The following is an 8,203-nucleotide window of genomic DNA, read 5'->3' on the forward strand; positions in this document are numbered from 1 at the left end:
TATCCGCCAAGTATCTAGGGAAGTTCCACTTCCAGTGACCATTTCCTTTGCAGTAGAAGCACTCAGTTTCAGGATTGGGTCTAGCTTTCGGCTTCTTCATGGGAGTGGCAATTTGCTTGCCATTATTCTTGAATTCCCTTTCTTTCCCTTACCGTTTTACTTGAAACTAGTGGTCTTGTCAACCATCAACACTTGATGCTTTTTCTTGATTTCTACCTTCGCCGATTTCAGCATCGCGAAGAGCTTTGGGAATTGTTTCTGTTATCCCTTGCATATTATAGTTCATCACGAAGTTCTAGTAACTTGGTGATAGTGACTAGAGAACTCTGTCAATCACTATCTTATCGGGAATATTAACTCCCACTTGATTCAAGTGATTGTAGTACTCAGACATTTTGAGCACATGCTCACTCGTTGAGCTATTCTCCTCCATCTTGTAGACAAAGTACTGTCAGAGGTCTCATACCTCTTGACACGGGCATGACTATGAAATACCAATTTCAACTCTTAGAACATCTTATATGTTCCGTGGCGTTCAAAACATATTTGAAGTCCCGGTTCTAAGCCGTAAAGCATGGTGCACTAAACTATCAAGTAGTCATCATATCGAGCTTGTCAAAATGTTCATAACGTCTGCATCTGCTCCTGCAATAGTTCTGTCACCTAGTGGTGCATTAAGGACATAATTTTTTGTGCAACAATGAGGATAAACCTCAGATCATGGACCTAGTCTGTATCATTGCTACTATCATCTTTCAACATAGTATTTCTCTAGGAACATATCAAAAAATAAATGGGGAAGCTATACATGAGCCATTGATCTACAACATAGATATGCAAACACTGTCAGGACTAAGTTCATGATAAATTAAAGTTCAATTAATCATATTACTTAAGAACTCCCACTTAGATAGACATCCCTCTAGTCATCTAAATGATCATGTGACCCAAATCAACTAAACCATGTCCGATCATCACGTGAGATGGAGTAATTTGCAATGGTGAACATCACTATGTTGATCATATCTACTATATGATTCACGCTCGACCTTTCGGTCTCCAGTGTTCCGAGGCCATATCTGCATATGCTAGGCTCGTCAACTTTAACCTGAGTATTCCGCGTGTGCAAAACTAGCTTGCACCCGTTGTATGTGAATGTAGAGCTTATCACACCCGATCATCACGTGGTGTCTCGGCACGACGAACTGTCGCAATGGTGCATACTCAGGGAGAACACTTATACCTTGAAATTTAGTGAGATATCATCTTATAATGCTACCACCGAACTAAGAAAAATAAGATACATAAAGGATAAACATCACATGCAATCAAAATATGTGACATGATATGGCCATCATCATCTTGTGCCTTTGATCTCCATCTCCAAAACACTGTCATGATCTCTATCGTCACCGGCATGACACCATGATCTCCATCATCTTGATATCTATCAACATGTCGTCACATGGTCGTTGTCAGTGTCAAAACCGGCGGATCTCGGGTAGGGGGGTCCCGAACTGTGTGTCTAGGATTGATGGTAACAGGAGACGGGGGACACGATGTTTACCCAGGTTCGGGCCCTCTCTATGGAGGTAATACCCCACTTCCTGCTTGATTGATCTTGATGAATATGAGTGTTACAAGAGTTGATCTACCTCGAGATCATATGTTGTGGTCTAAGCCCTAGAGGTATGATGAGTAATGTCATAATGATCTAGCATATATCATGTATCTATCGACTAGCCTGGCCTCGGCTTATATAATGTACCAAAGGCCTAGGATTACAAGAGTCCTAGTCGAATACGCCGGTGGGGAGGAGTCCTTGTCTTGATCACCAAGTCTTGTAGAATCTTCCTTGCATATGTCATCGGCTGTCCGAACTGGCCCATGAGTATTCGGCCCTGGGGTCCTCGGCCCAAATCAACTGAGCGGGAGATGACGTGGTGAGTATCCCCTAGTCCAGGACACCGTCAGTAGCCCCCTGAACCGGTCTTCAAGTTGGGGACGCTCCTCGATTCTTCTGAACTGTTCTTCATCTTCAACCGTCGGTCTTGAAAACTGGTTCAACAAATCCTCTCATCATGAGGATCGCCGAAGTGAATCTGGAAAGTTTACACGTCGGGTATCCGAGGAGGCCTTTTAAGTTCTCGGCCTTTATCAATGCCTTGTTATATTTTACGCCACACCTCGGGTTTGAAGTGTTTCCCATGCGGCGGTGTCTTCTCACATCTGAGCTCCAACGCCGGACTGTATTCGAGGTATCTTTCGCAGCCGAGCACACACGCCGGACCGCTTCCGAGCTCCAACGCCATATTGTATCCAAGCCCCCACGCCGGACTATGTCCAAGCTCCAACACCGGACCGTATCCGAGCTCCAACGCTGGACTATATCCGAGGTGTCATAGCACACCCCGGTTCAAAAAAGTTGAAGGAGTTTAGCCGAGCTTAATGCCGGAAATGCCCTCTATGGAGCCAGCCATTCAAATCCAAGCTTTATGCCGGATTACCTCCAAGGTGGTGCACCACCTCGGGCTTGGGATGATTGTTTACGGATTTTATTTCCGATGCGTGTAAATTTATTCGCTGTCAACATGTATAACTAGTAGCCCTCAAGGTGTGTGTCGGTCTGAAACCCGAGATGCACCTGAAGGAAAACATGAAACCACTGATCCTAGTAGCCCCTGAGGCTCAGGTCGATGCGCGAAATCGGCCTGAGGATCAACTCCTAGCCCGGTAGCACAGGTAGGAATAGAAACACATTGTAATATATTAGAGATTAGTGATCGGCGGACGGGCCCTTGAGAGAGGGTCTTGAAAAGTTGTCGTAATATATTTAGCTTGACGCCGGATAGGTCCAAATGGTACCTATTGTTATCCGAAGACACGTTTGCCCATAGTTCGGTCAAGCCGAACACTTGGCAGTTGGAATTTTCTGCATTGAAATAGGCAATGCAGTAGCCCCCGAGACACTGGTCGGGTGGCAACACCAGATCAGGGGATCGATGTGCCCCTTTTAATATTTATAAATAATGAGCACGAAGCCCAGCAGCCCCCGAGCCTTAATGTGGGCATGGGTGGCCGAATTAAGGATCGATATCCATTTGATAAAAAAATTTGCTTGTGTGTAACACAAACTTCCCGGAAAGAGAATAAAGATCTCATAAAGGAGTTAGAGCTAACGAAAGCTGAGCTCGCCAAGGTAGGCCTCAAGGGGCTCAAAAGAAAGGAAATTAATGCCAATAAGGAACTATGAGAGCGTTATGTCAGCTGCTCGGGCGTCTCAAAGAGACTGTGCCATTGACTCTTTAAAAGATTGGCTGAGAAAAAATTGATTTTTGCTCACAAATTATGTGTAATGATTCTATGTACCCAAGTACTTTACATCATTAATGCTCGGATCCGCATTGTACAAAACTTTGTTGACCGACCATCGGCTTCAACCTCTTCGGTCAGTAGCCGAGGAGTGTTTTCCTACTTTATATGGCCATGATAAGGGCGAAGATTTATGGAAAACAAGGCAATCCGGCCATACCGTTTTATAAACAAAGGTACACAGAGAGATATGTTATATTACTTTTTAATGTAAGAAACATCTTCCAAAGAAAATAGTCCCGCTATCGGTTCCTTTCTTTGGGTTGTCATGCCAACCATGATCATCAAACCTCGCCTCCGATCAATGCAGTTTAAGATTGCTAGCTTTCGGCTTCACCCAGTCAGAGGTACTTACTCAGATGACCCGGTAGTAACAATCGCAGAGGTGCTCCCTTTACCACCTAGTCGAACAATCGGGATCGTAGGGGTAAGCACAGGAGCCAGGCAACCCAGCTTGGCCAAAATCTTAAGTCAAATTGATGCATATTTATGGATTTATAATGATAATTACAGAAGGCAGCGCTTGTATACTGAATACAAATACTGGTGATATATGTTTATTTTATGTATAATGATTGTATGTACCGAAGTACTTATATCATATCTGTGTTCGCCCAAACTTTAAACGCGTCTTAACCGACCGTCGGCTTCTCCCTCTTCGGTCAAGGGCCGAAGAGTGTTATGTACTCCACCTGTTGAGTATATCGGCAGTGTTTCCAATAACTAGGCAACCAGGCCATAAGGCTTTAACAGACAAAGCGCGCTCAGCAAACTTATGCTATATTACAGACGAAGTGTAAGAAGCATCTTCAAAGAAAATAGTACCCCCACCGATACCTTTCTTCGGTGCTCATTATTACTATGAGACTTGTGCAATAGATTTTTTGTACTCATGAGTTCCGTTGTGTGCCGACCATGATTGAAAATAATAAGAGCGCTAGCTTTCAGCTTCACCCAGTCTGAGGTCAGAGCTCGGATGACCCAGTCATGGCAATCGCAGAGGTGCTCCCTTTACTCCCTAGCCGAACAATTGGGAACGTAGGGGTAAGCACAGGAGCCAGGCAACCCAGCTTGCGGAACACTTAAGTGAATATGGTGCATATTGTGGCATAATACACGAACAAGGAACGAAGCTGTACAAGTATAATCATATGCAAGAGGAAAAGCTTCATGAAGGAAGCCCCCAAGTAAACAGGGTATTTGAATTTGTGCGTCACAAACAAATTTTTGACAAGGAAGTATGACACTTGGTCGAACCGAAAAAAATTAAAACCGAAAGTTTTTGAGCATGAAAGCGACTTAGCTTGTTAATGTGTTCGGCATTGATGACGCGGTCCAAGCTTGACGTAGGACAATGTTCCATCCTCCGAGCCAGTCCCAAGGTGGCGGAACGAAGAGCTCAGCACGCCAAAGTGGTGGCATAGCACGGCCAAAGTGGGCTGGAAGAGTGATGCTGAAGCCCCCGGTGCGGGTTAATGAAGTGTTGACGAAGCCTCCCGTCCAGCCGAGGAGACATCACTGCCCAACTCGATTCATTTACCTGTGCACAAAAAATAGTGCAAACCGGAGATAATGGTAATAATGATGAATAAAATTGTTGCATAATAAATAATTTATGCAAAGTAAGTAATAAAAGAAGTATGGCCTGTGCGCCGAATACTCGGTGAGGTAGAGCTCTCTCAACGATGCCGATGTCCCCGAGGCAACCGAACACACAGGTATGGCAACACGACAAACAAGGTTATCACGCAAGCCAATTTATGCCAATTTGAGACAGCGGCGTTGGCTTGCCGAAGCGACCGCGTAACATAGTCGAAGTCGATCACCTACACGCATAAAATAGTGCGGTCCAAAAAGAATAATATAAATATATATAAAATCCTTGAATAATTGCTTTTCGCAAAAATAATTTATTTAAAGAGATGTGGCCTGGCACCGAAGTCAATGTTGATGCAGAGCGTCAGCGTGACATGATGAAGGCGTGGCAAAAGCCCGAATTCACATGCCGGTCCGAGTTCCGGATTCGGCGTTTGCCGGACTATATACGGAAACTGACCGTACCACCGCGTGACCGTCGATAATCCGGCCGCCATTTGATAGGCCTGCATAGAGATGATAGGACAAACCAGAGTAATAATTCTTTGGGGAGAATAGACCCAAAAAAGCAAAAATTACTGGGATAAATAACACCTGGTTTATTTATTGTAGCAATCCGAAGAAAAGTGACTCCCAAAATTGGGACTCAATCCGCACACCCATTGCCTGATGGGTGATAAAGCGCCGGCATGGCGATGCTGGCAAAGGTTGGCTTGCTGAGACAAAGCCCTCGGTCCAGCTAATCGTGATGAAGCTAGTCGGCTGGTGACGCTAAAGTCACCGGAGTAGGTTGATGAAGAGATGATGAAGCTCCCGGTCTAGCCGAGGTGTTGGAGCAGCTCAGCGAAGAGATGCCAGAGTCTACATGTCAGACGATGTGTCGAAACAAGTCGGTGTGTTTGATGATGATTTGAAGAAGAGGCAGCATGGTGATGCCGACGCAGGTCAAGACTTGTGACGCGATCGACGCTAGCTTGATGAAGTTACCGCGTGGCGATGCCGGTGTGCCCGCTCCGTGTAACTCGTGGGGCAACGATGTTGATAATGATTTATCCTTCGCGATGCTGAACTCTTGTTCGACTTGCTAAGATGATGATCGAATGAGTTGAGCTCGGCTCAATAAAGTGGCGACGTGTCTAGCGCAGGTCGGCAACCATGGAGCAATACTACCAGACTTGTTTGACACCGCATGATGGTGAAGATTACCTCGGAGAAGGCTTAAAATTTTATGGGTACGTGTTTAAAAACAATGCGCAATACCCTAGAAAAAATTCCTTCAAAAGGGGTGTCCGATATCCCGTTCATGAAGCAACATGAACTCGGGCCGGATTCGTATTCGCGCAGAAAATGGATCCAAAAATCATTGCGCTCATCGGAGGTTTCCCGGAATTTGAACGGTCGGATCAAGCTGAAAGTTTGATTGGTGGTAGATATAGGAATTCCCCAGCCGATCAACGATTGGATCTTCCAAAGGACGTCCGAGCTAGATGCTGGACGCCGCGCTCCAAAATTATCCAGATTCTCGTCCAGATTCGAAATGGCTCCGGCATATCATAGATTGCCAGAGATTCCTTCATCAGAACTCGATGAAATTTTGCATGGTTGTTGTAGACTCAATTGCGCACAATCCCACCGAAGCAATCGTCAAAGCAATGCTCGAGGAGGCGGTGGCGACAAATACGAATTTGCTGTCCAGAAAAACAGCACGGTCGCTCGAGGGCAATGTTGACGTTGAGCCCCCGAGCTCCATGGATGATTCCTCCATGATGTTGATAGAGATTGGAGTTGATGTTGGATGAAGGCCCTCGTCCGAACATGGTGATCCGAACACGGGGCGCAGTTCTTGGTCAAACCAAGGTGACCAGTCGAGCTGGTGATGAAGATGCCGAAGTCGCAGTTGATCTGCAGGCGAGCCATCGATCTTTTGCCGAACACAAAGTGGAACTCTCAATGAAAGCACCAATGTTAGTGTCAAAATCGGCGATCTCAGGTAGGGGGTCCCGAACTGTGCGTCTAGGATCGATGGTAATAGGAGATGGGGGACACGATGTTTACCCAGGTTTGGGCCCTCTCTATGGAGGTAATACCCTACTTCCTGCTTGATTGATCTTGATGAATATGAGTGTTACAAGAGTTGATCTACCTCGAGATCATATGTTGTGGTCTAAGCCCTAGAGGTATGATGAGTAATGTCATAATGATCTAGCATATATCATGTATCTATCGACTAGCCTGGCCTCGACTTATATAATGTACCAGAGGCCTAGGATTACAAGAGTCCTCGTCGAATACGCCGGTGGGGAGGAGTCCTTGTCTTGATCACCAAGTCTTGTAGAATCTTCCTTGCATATGTTATCGGCTGTCTGAACTGGCCCATGAGTATTCGACCCTGGGGTCCTCGCCCAAATCAACTGATCGGGAGACGTCGTGGTGAGTACCCCTAGTCCAGGACACCATTAGTCGTCTCACCAATTATTGCTTTTGCAACTATGGCTATCGCATAGCGATAAAGTAAAGCAATTATATGGCGCTTGCATCTTATGCAATAAAGAGACAACCATAAGGCTCCTGCCAGTTGTCGATAACTTTAACAAAACATGATCATCTTACATAACAATTTATATCTCATCACGTCTTGACCATATCACATCACAACATGCCCTGCAAAAACAAGTTAGACGCCCTCTACTTTGTTGTTGCAAGTTTTATGTGGCTGCTACGGGCTGAGCAAGAACCGTTCTTACCTACGCATCAAAAACCACAACACAGTATAGTGATTTCTTTTTGGTCCTATGAAAGAACCCTGTTTATTGAATTCGATTCAACTAAAGCTGGAGAAATAGATACCCACTAGCCACCTGTGTGCGAAGCACGTCGGTAGAACTAGTCTCGCGTAAGCGTACACGTAATGTCGGTCTGGGCCGCTTCATCCAACAATGCCGTTGAATCAAGAATCAACTAGTGATGGCAAGCAATATGTATATACCCACGCCCACATCTCCTTTGTGTTCTACTCATGCATATGACATCTACGCATAAACCTGGCTCTGATACCACTGTTGGGGAATACAGTAATTTCCAAAATTTTCCTACGCACACGCAAGATCATGGTGATGCATAGCAACGAGAGGGGAGAGTGACGTCCACGTACCCTCGTAGACCATAAGCGGAAGCGTTATGAGAACGCGGTTGATGTAGTCGTACGTCTTCATGATCCGACCGATCCAAGTACTGA

The sequence above is a fragment of the Triticum aestivum genome, chromosome 5A (genome assembly GCF_018294505.1).
Source record: "Triticum aestivum cultivar Chinese Spring chromosome 5A, IWGSC CS RefSeq v2.1, whole genome shotgun sequence".
Taxonomy (NCBI): Eukaryota; Viridiplantae; Streptophyta; class Magnoliopsida; order Poales; family Poaceae; genus Triticum; species Triticum aestivum.